Genomic DNA, 9,150 nt, shown 5'->3' with positions numbered 1-9,150 from the left:
AAACAGTTATATCCTTCATTTTATAAGTGACAGTGAACATTGCTTGAAGGACATAGAAATACAGCTTTGTGGCAGTGAAAATATAAGACAAATAGATTATTTGGGCAGCTTTTGTATTTGATGACCTGAAATCTGCTTTAACTTTCCTCTCAGAAGAGGAAACAACAGAAGAATTCAGCACTGGAAGAAACTGGAGAAGGATGCTGGTGGATCACCTTTCCCATGAAGCAGTCAGAGCCCTTTGGTTTATAGTTTGAAGTTTTGTGAAGTAAAAAAGAAAAGTGTTAGAGGGGAACACTTCAGAATCAGTGAACTAAAAAAGTGTTACATTCATTATTTTAAATACTTTAGTTATTAAGAATTCTAAAATGTTACACAGAGGTAGATAACAGTCCCAAGTTTCATTTTCCATGGAATCTAATAATTTAGTATCTGAACATCAAACGCATGGCAAAGTCCTTCATTATCACCTAAATTAAAGTTGTAGTCATCTGCTGGGGTAGGAGAAAGCCCTAAGAGAGGAAACACATCAGAAGATATCAATTCGTCAGTGATATCTCCACTAATAGATCCTGCTGAAGATATTTCTGTTGCTGGTGTCTGCTGGAAAGTTGGGTTTCTTTCAGAAACGCGGCTCAGGCAGATTCTGAGCAGCCATGGTGGGTTTCTGTGGAGTCACTGGAGCCTAGGACTGGGAGAAAGGCTGTGTGAGGTCATCAGGTGGGGGAACCGGAGAAACCACGGGCTTAGATGAACTGGACTATTTATACGGAGCACATGAATAGGTCCTGAATGACTCTTTAAATTTATCTATTATTAATGGAGTCTTCCATCACGTTTGTGATACTTTGTTGTAGCCAGAGTTTCTGCTGATCAAGTTCTCTTTCCTTCAGTTCTAAATCTTCAATTTCAGCTTTAAGAAATCTAAATTCATCTATAACTTATTTATTATTACTTATCTATAACTTATTTATTATCCAGCACCTACACCTTTCCATTGGAATTAGAGCAATTCTTTCTAAGACACTGGTGATGTCATAAATTCTTTTCTACCTCACAGCCGAAGTATCTGCAGCCGCTTTGAGATCCAGGACGCCAGTGACAAGAACTTGGTGGTGAGCAGCCCCAGGCTCTTCTCCTGCCGGCTGCTGCCGCCCACGAGCCCAGATAGCAGCTAGGAGGACTGTGCCCCAAGGCGCTGCGGCGCCGGCTGGACTGCGCAGACCTCCTGGGCTCCACCGCCGCCATCGCCGCCATCGCCGCTCGCAGCCCCCGCCCCCACACTCGGGATCCGCTCCACCCAGCGCCGGGATGCAGGCGCCCATACTCCACGGCCCGGCCCCCGACACCGCTCAGACCCACCAGCGCCGCCCGGAGCCAGGAATCATGAGCACAGCCCCTCGGAGCACCGGGACCTGCGAGCAGGACTGTCTTAATTGTAAGAAGACGGCCCACTTTGGGAGGCACCATTCCCAGTTATGAAATTTGTAGGTAAATGGATGGAATTGGAGAGTGTTACACTAAGTGAAGTAACACAAATGCAGAAAAGCAAGCAATATATGTTCTCCCTCATTTGTGGATTGTAGCACCAATCCCTTATATGTGAGTATATAAATTCTGATGTAACACCAGGGGCCAGGAAAATGGAAAGGATACACGGGGGTAAAGGAAAAGAAAAAACCTGAAAGGGGGATAGTAGGGAACAGATGTTACCAGGGGGAGGTGGGGGAAAGTGGGAGTGTTCTGCATGGAGGAGAGGAGGGAAGGACATACAAGGGGCCAGGGTGTGGCAGGGGAGGGAAGCCAGAAGAGGAGGGGATGGTGGGAAGCAGGTGTTATTGGGGTGAGGATGGGGATAATGGGAGTGCTGGGAATGGGGAGGGAGGAGGGAAGCTGGATAGGAGGACCAACAACAGAGTTGAATGAATATTGGGAGGCTGGGATGCCCTTGAAAACCCATGAGAAATGCACAGAGTCTGAACATTAGTGCATGTGTATACCAGGAGCTGCTTGGCAATTCCGTCTATTGGTGCAGTAGTGGCACTGTTACCTGGGGGTAATCAGTGGCTATCTGTGGACTTAAATCCCTCTCAATGGGAGTGAACTCATGGATGGCACCCAGTCAAATACACATGGCAAGACTTCTTTTTGAAACAGATGGAGGCTACTACACAATTTCACAACTGGTCAGACACAGAGAATATCTGAGAGATGCTCAGTACTAGGTGGCACATCTACAGCTGAACCTCAACAATTAAGGCTCATAGAACACAGTGGAACAAGGGGTAGAGAGAAAACTAATGCATCCCTCAACTCTCACCAGCAAAGCTTCCTTATACAACAGAGTGTTATGCACACAAAAGGCCACAACTGGCTAACTTTTTTAAAGAATAAGAGACTGCAGAGTGTCTATTCTTAGTTAGGACTCCTATACTGAACCTCACCCACCCATGACTCAGGGACCATTGTGGAAGAAGGGGTGGAAATACTGTAAGGGCCAGGGTTAGCTCATGAACACAGAGAAGCAGAGGCTTTCAGGGCACTAGAAGCTTGCATATGTGAACTGTGGCCATGGTGGCATTGAGCACAGGACCCATGCCAAGTCAGTTAAACAAGGGCCCAGAGAGGAAGAGAGAAATGAGTAGCAGAGAACCAGTGGAGACTGATTGCTGCAGGATAAGGGAGAGTATGCCTTACATACAATCTCTAGATGGGATGACTAGACTCTGGTGAATGAATTTACACTGAAGGACATCTGAGAATAAATGTTTAACTGGCTGGGACTTAGCATGTATGGTGGAATACATGAGGTCTGGTGGGGGCATGGAAGGGGGATAGGGTCTAAGTTTGATTAAGAACTGTTGTATGAAACGTGGGGTCTCTCCCTCCCCTTGTGGGTCGTTGGCCACTGATCCACGAGGACAAAGGGAGCAGAAGCAACAAACGGGGTCAGGACGGCCAGTGAGCACTGATGGACGAAAGCCCTTCCGGGGAGGCAGATTCAGTGATACAGCTCCAGACTCAGTGAAACAGCTCCGTTTATTCAGTGGGGGTCAGGGAAAATATAGTGTGGAGGCAGCAGCCAATGCTTCAGCTGATAGGTGCTCATAGTGTGCTTTATTTACATGTGGTAGCAGAATCCTATCATCTGACTATGGGGCAATGCCTAGTTATCATATAGAAAAAACCTGGGGGTAGTTTTTACTCCAGGTAACTATGCCAAAGGTCATGTTCTGAATAAGGTCAGGCATTCGTGCTTCGAGGCACTTTCCAGGTAAGTCAGGCAGGAAGCCCCTGCTGAGAAAGGAGCCGACCTTAACAGCAGGGTTCCCCAACAATGAAATTACAAAAGCTCAATACAAAATGAATTATGTTTTCATTTGTATGTGTATGAATATTTGTCTACATGTATGTGCACCACATGTGTGCAGTGCCTGCAAGAGCTAGAAGAGGGTATGAAATCTCTTCCAACTGGAGTTACAGGTAGTTTTGAGTCATTATGTGGGTGCTGAGAACCAAATTCAAGTCCTCTGAAAGAGCAGCAAGTGTTCTAACTGCTGAGCCATCTGCCCAGCCCCAGTGGCTATTTTCTAATACAGTATTGGGAACATAAGTGGTCAGCAATTGCCCTGGTTTAGGTAAATGTCCCTAAAGGCTAATGTGTTGTAAGGTTTCTGCCAAGCATGTAGTGTTAGAGAGACATGGCACAAGATCTCAGGGGTCTAGCCTAGTGTTAGAGAATTGAGTGATTTTTTCTATGATCTTAAAATGCATAATGGGTATAAATGTGAGGAAAATAAACATACCGACGTCTCATGTTGATTTACCCATGTTCTCATCATTGAAGTGGAGAAAAGAAATCTCTTTCAGAATGGGTAGGAGCACAAACTGTTGCAGCCATTTGCACATCATTGTGGACGTTTCTCAAAAACTTAAAATAGAGCTCACTTATGTGACAGAAAGTTCCCAGAAAGAACTCCTGCTCCTAGGACTGAATCTCCTGCAAGGCTCACCAACTGATTAGCACTCCAGAGATTGTGGAGAGTCTGGAATGTTGCAGAGCTGGAGCCTATTCACAAATTATCTGAGGATATCTTTAACCCCATAAATAGCCACCCCTTTCCTTCTTCTGTTTCTGAATTAACATTCTCATGACTAATGAAATGCATTAACTTGTCACACTACCAGGTCTCACCAATCAAAAAGCTAAGAATGTCATCAGATTGTATCTGAGACCTATAGTAGAAACTCCCTCACTTTCCTAGGACCTGCCTAATGAATGTATCCACCATTGTATTTGAAAGGTGTCTTGATTTATAATTTATTCTGTTACTATAAAAACTGTAACTGTTACCACTCTGGAACATGGAATTTGAGGTAACCTGAATCTGTGTTCCCAGGCCATGGTTGTTCATATTTGGCTCAAGAATATAAACTGTCTCTTATACCCTTTGAGGTTAAGAGTTATGATTTTGTATTGACAGTTATGGCACTCAATGTGGGGCCCCAAGAATTCTCTGCTTTTCATCAGAGAAGTCACCTGGATGGAGCAGGTACTGGCATGGATCCATTGAGTCCAGCCATCTGGTGACAACTCATTGGATGGGTTGTGGTGAGTTCTTTCTGGGCTCTTGAACTACCTTGGTTTGGTCAATGGTCCATTTGTTTATTTGGAGCTGGTTGTTTAAGGATCCTACTTATTATACACCTTTATTGTTTTGGGGTTTGTTTTACAGTATCTATTTTGTTTTTTTGCTTTGAAAGTATTTGGTTTCCACATTCAATTTGGTTTTTTGGTTCTTATTTCAGACAAACTTCTTAAAGCATGTTTGATTCTGACTGTTTATTAAAATATGCTATCAGTAATTTTTTTCTTCTTTCCATTTTTTTTTCTCTGAACACTTCTCCCATATCTAATCTAAGGAATGGAGAAATGCTTTGAGAAAAACAGATATTTCATATTCCAGCTGGTTTCAGGGTTGATTAGTACATTCCTTTAACTTAAAAATGTAGGAAAATGTAAAAATCCAACTTAAGGTAGTCTGCCAATTTTAAGGTTCCTATTTGTTTAGATATTTGTTTGTATGCTTGTATGCTTTCAATGTGTTTGCTTTAAAGTATCCATTTTTGTTTGCTTCTGATTGTTTGGTTTGTTTTTAGTATTGGTGGCTTCTAGAACTTTGAAGGCATTTTGGTGTATGTTGCCTCTCTGGTTGGTTGTTTTTTTTATGTTTTTATTTAGTTGAGCTTTGTCTTCAGACATGCCTCCAAAACCTAAATTTGCATTTTTTCCTGTGATTTCTCCTGGTTTTTTGCAGCCTCAATCCCTTTAGTTTAGGAATATTATGAGTGCCTGATCATAAAGGCGCAGAAGACAAGAAGCATTGTTCCCTCCACTCTCACAGAGGGGAGGTATCAGGAGGAACTCCCCAGGACAAGTAACAGCCTCCTAAGGAAACCTGATAAACATACCCTGTTCCGGGATCAGAAGGAGCTTTATTGGCTTACTGGGGAAGACACACATAATGGTTGATCACCCAGTGTCTTGAGCACTCTCACATTTCTGTAAATGTGAGAATAAGCCCGAGACCTAGTAGGAGAAGATAGTCTCAGTGTGAAAGCTGGCAGAGTCCATCCCAAAAGCAGCACATAAACCAGATCCAAAACACATACTCCCCAGCTAGCATAGAAAGGCTTGCAATTTTTCAGGAGAAAAGAAATAAATTCATTAATAAAATGAAAAACAAGTTTTCAAAAAAGAAGGAAGTATTTAAAGATAAACACTATACCTGGCTTTATGCATGATAATTGTGAACTTTCAACTTGCAAGTATTTGGAAAAATGGGGAGATCTAACCAAAGATAACTTGGCCCCTCAGTTGGGAAATATTTAATATTCCAAAATTGGGATTTTTTTTTGCATTCTTAACTAAAAGTCCTAGGGAATATTTTAAACTATCATATAGGCAGTCTGTTTTAATTAAAATGTGAAATTATCTAAAAAGAAAAAATTATAAAAATGGCAATTTAAAAAAATAAGCACTCTAAGTAAAAAAAGTGAATAAAGAAAAATACCAAAATTAAAATTAATTAAAAATTTTTAGAGATTAAATCAGAACTAAAGATAAATTTTGTGCCTAGAATGAATAATATATACCCCAAGACAATGTGGCCTGCTACACTTAATAAAGCACAAGTCCAGTAGCCATACAAATATACAGATGAATGTAAAATAAATTCAAATGATGACATCAGAATAAGACCACCCTGAAAAATAATTAAATTCTAATAATTTATTTTTCATTGATGAGTGCCAAATTGGATAGCAAAACTCCAAGATATACCTTTTAAAAGAGAGCTTTGGGAGTTGGGGAGATGATTCAGCAGTTAAGAGCACTTACTGTTGGTCCAAAGGACCTGGGTTTGGTTCCCAGCACCCACATGGCAGGTAACAAGTGTTCAAAACTCCAGTTCTAGGCAATCTGACCCCTCTCTTCTACATACTGTGGGCACTACACATATGTGGTATACATACATACATGCAGGAAAAACACACAAATATAAAATAAAATAATAAATACTTTTTAAAAGGAGGTGTTTGGATATTGGAGAGATGGCTCAGTGGTTAAGAGCACCAGTTACCCTTGCAGAGGACCCAGGTTTTGTTCACAGCACACTCTCATGGTGGCTAACAACAGTCAGTAACTCCAGTTCCAAAGGATCCAACACACTCTTCTAATTTCCACAGACACATGGACCAAGTGCATTGTCCTCAGTGAGGCCGTAGCCCCAGTCAGTGCAGCCTGCTCTGTAGGAAATGCCGTGAACGGGACAGCTGATGTCAGCGTTGCTTCTTCATGTTTCCTGAGAACGAGAACTCCAGGGTCAAAGCAGGAGCAGACGCTGCATCTGGGAAGGGCTTCTTTGCTGGCTCGTGGATGGCATACAGTCTTTTCAACAATTCCACATATTGTAGAGATTAAACAAGTCTTGATGGATATTTACAATAACAAAAATCTCAAAAATAATACACTCTTAAATCTTTTAAATATACTTATCAGCCTAAAGATCTTATGTTCACTGATGTTCACAGTTGGGAGAATACTTTCAATAGAGGAACTGATGGGAAAATAACATTTAGTACTTAATATTCAATATATTTGTTCTTAAGACTAATATGTTTGGAATTTCATCCGTACTGACCACTGTGTCCTCTTTTCAGTTTTCCAAACAGAAGATAGCAATATGTGCTAACGTTGATTTTTGCCATGGAGGAGATCAACTGTAACCCTCATCTTTTACCCAATATGTCTTTGGAATTCAGGTTGTTTAACAACATCTGTAATGATGACTCACCACTGCACAGTACTCTAAGTATGTTTGCGTTACATGGTAGAGGTTTTCCTAATTATGTCTGTGAACAGTCTTGTGAGGTAGCACTTACAAGACCATCATAGGCAGCATCTGCCAACCTGGGAACATTCCTCCTACTCGAAATGCTTCCACAGGTGAGGTTCTGCTGATGGGGTGCTGTCTGCTTTTGTTGCATTGTCAGGTGACCAGGGAGACTGGGGTTATGCCTGAGTAGACCTATGTAGCTCAAAGGGTAAACGAGGTTTGATGGAATATCAACAATTCTTTGTCTGAAGAGACAAGAAAGCAGGAAATGGGGCTTTTGGGAATAGGTAAATGTCTTAGTTTGTTTCTTCATTGCTGTGACAAAATATCCTGACCACTACCAACTTGGGGAAGAAAGGGTTTATTTAGCTTACATATCCCAGGTCACGGTTCATTGGGAGCCCAAGGTAGGAACTCAAGGCAGGAACCTGGAGGCAGGACCTGGAGCACAGGCCATGGAGGAGTGCTTCTTACTGGCTTGCTCCCCTGGCCCCTGTTCAGCCTGCTTTCTTATGCAACACAGGCCCACCTGTCCAGGGGTGGCACCACCCACAATGAGCTGGGCCCTCCCACATTACTCAACAATCAAGAAGGTGCCCCATGGACATGGCCACAGGCCAGTCCAATGAGGAAATTCCCCAATTGAGGCTCCCTCAACCCAGGTGTGTCAAGTTGACACTAAAGCTATCCAGCACAGTAAACTAGTCCTTATACTTCAAGAAGCTTATGGGAAATAAGGCGAGATTTTAATACTGGGAGGAACATGTTATTCTTCCTACCACTCACAGACCCTGAATTGAGCTTGATGCCAATCCTCATCCTCAGGTTGCTCCCTATGTTCTGTCTCCTTTAGATCACTATGACCATTCCACCATAGCCTGAGTGACCACCACCTGTTTCCTTATCTGTATCAGATGGCCCCCGAGGACACAAGCCTGGCTCTTGCCATGGTTTCCTCGATGCTTCATTTCACCTGGATCTGGGTGGGGCTGGTCACCTCAGATGATGACCAGGGGGTTCAGTTTGTCTCAGACATGAGGGGAGCGATGAAAAGAAATGGAGTCTGTTTAGCTTTTGTAAATTTGATCTCAGAAAGCACGGAATTATACAGGACAAAGGCTGAAATACATTACAAATTACGACCTCCTCAGCTGTGCTGGATAGCTTTAGTGTCAACTTGACACATCCGGGTTGAGGGAGCCTCAATTGGGGGATTGCCTCTATTGGACTGGCCTGTGGCCATGTCTGAGGGGCATCTTCTTGATGAGGGAGGCCCACTGTGCGGTGCCACCCCTAGGCAGGTGGGCCTGTGTTGTTTAAGAAAGCAAGTTGAACAGGGGCCAGGGGAGTGCGGGGGTCTCTCCCTCTCTTTGCGGGTCGTTGGCCACCGGCCCATGAGGGCAGGGGGAGCAGAAGCGACGAACGGGGTCAGGATGGCCAGTGAGCACTGATGGAAGAAAGCCTTTCTGGGGAGGCTGGTCCCAGGCGCAGTGAAACAGCGGTGATACAGCTCCAGACACAGTGAAACAGCTCCATTTATTCAGTGGGAGAACTAGAGAAATTATAGTGTGGAGGCAGCAGCCAAAGCCTCAGCTGATAGGTGCTCATAGTATGCTTTATTTACATGTGGCAGTGGGCTCCTATCTTCCAGACTATCAGGAAATGCCTGATTATCATGTAGAAAAAACCTGGGGGTAGTTTTTACTCCAGGTAACTATGCCAAAGGTCATGTTCCAAATAAGGTCAGGCATCC

At 43.2% G+C, this 9,150-nt stretch overlaps 2 pseudogenes; one reads left to right on the top strand and one right to left on the bottom strand.

Annotated features, from left to right (window-relative positions):
- Nucleotides 1-417: 417 nt before the first annotated feature.
- Nucleotides 418-3,912, bottom strand: LOC115067407 (annotated as a pseudogene).
- A 3,583-nt stretch (nucleotides 3,913-7,495) lies between these two features.
- The window catches only part of LOC103748723, a 9,203-nt pseudogene continuing 7,548 nt past the window's right edge, over nucleotides 7,496-9,150 (top strand).

Source organism: Nannospalax galili, unplaced genomic scaffold, assembly GCF_000622305.1.
Source record: "Nannospalax galili isolate Female #2095 unplaced genomic scaffold, S.galili_v1.0 scaffold664, whole genome shotgun sequence".
Lineage (NCBI taxonomy): Eukaryota > Metazoa > Chordata > Mammalia > Rodentia > Spalacidae > Nannospalax > Nannospalax galili.
Note: the sequence above shows the minus strand (reverse complement) of the source record. Positions and strands in the feature narration are given on the sequence as shown.